Genomic DNA, 1,126 nt, shown 5'->3' on the forward strand with positions numbered 1-1,126 from the left:
CTTTAAGCATAAACCCCTCCAAAAAAAGAAAAAAAAAAAAAAAAAGCCAGGGTCTTTTTGTTTGTTTGTTTGTTTTTTGTTTTTTGTTTTATGGCTGAATAGTGTTCCATAGAGTATATGTACCACACCTTTTCAATCCATTCATCAGTTTGTGAACATTTGGGTTGGTTCCAAATGTTAGTGATCATGAATAATGCTGCAATAAACATTGATGTGCACAGATGTGCACATGCTTTTCTGACTGAGCGTTCTCCTGTCTTTTGGGTAGATAGCTGGATCAAACAGTAGTTCTATTTGTAGATCTTTAAGGAATCTCCACATTGTTCTCCACAGTGGCTGAACCAGTTAACATTCCCACTAACAGTGTGGGAGAATTCCCTTTTCACCATATCCCCGTCAACACTTACCACTTTTTATATTTTTAATCTTTGCCATTCTAACAGGGGTCGGGTGGTATCTCAATGTGGTTTCAATCTGCATCTCCCTTATGATGAGGGATGTTGAGCATTGTCTCATATGCTTTTTGGCTGTTCATATCTTTCATGTCTTCCTTAGAGAGGTTTTTGTTCAGCTTATTTTCCCATCTTTTAATTGGGTTAATCTTTCTTTTTTGGGCAAGCTGCTTGAGTTCCCTGTGTATTCTGGTTATCAGTTCCTTATCTGAGACACAGTTTCCAAAATATTCTCCCATTGTGAGGGTTGTTGATGCTCACTAATAACTGTGTTCTTCGCTGTGCAGAAACTTCTTAATCTGATACAGTCCCATTTGTCTATTTTAGGGATTATTGCCTGTGCTTTGGGAGTCTTATTTAAGAAGTCTTTGCCTACTCCAATATCTCCCAGAGTTTCCCCAGTATTTTCCACCAGTTGTTTTATAGTTTGAGGTCTTGGGTTCAAATCTTTGATCCATTTTGAGTTGGCTTTTGTTAATGGTGAAAGATGGGGGTTCAGTTTCATTTTCTGCTGGTGGATACCCAGTTTTTCCAGCACCATTTATTAAAGAGGCTTTCCTTTTCCCAGTGGATTGACTGGTATCCTTTGTTAAAAATCAGTTGGTGGGACCAGCAGTTAGTGTAATGGATATTTCGCTGAACTCCCATGTTGTCGGTCGCGGTTCGAGTCCTGG

At 39.0% G+C, this 1,126-nt stretch overlaps 1 protein-coding gene across 1 annotated transcript in view; it reads right to left on the reverse strand.

Moving 5' to 3' along the window:
- The window catches only part of LOC102502344 (glycine cleavage system H protein, mitochondrial-like), a gene marked incomplete at its 3' end in the record, with an annotated part of 19,531 nt that overhangs the window by 902 nt on the left and 17,503 nt on the right, over nucleotides 1–1,126 (reverse strand).

The sequence above is a fragment of the Tupaia chinensis genome, unplaced genomic scaffold, assembly GCF_000334495.1.
Source record: "Tupaia chinensis unplaced genomic scaffold, TupChi_1.0 Scaffold140355_1, whole genome shotgun sequence".
Classification (NCBI taxonomy): domain Eukaryota; kingdom Metazoa; phylum Chordata; class Mammalia; order Scandentia; family Tupaiidae; genus Tupaia; species Tupaia belangeri.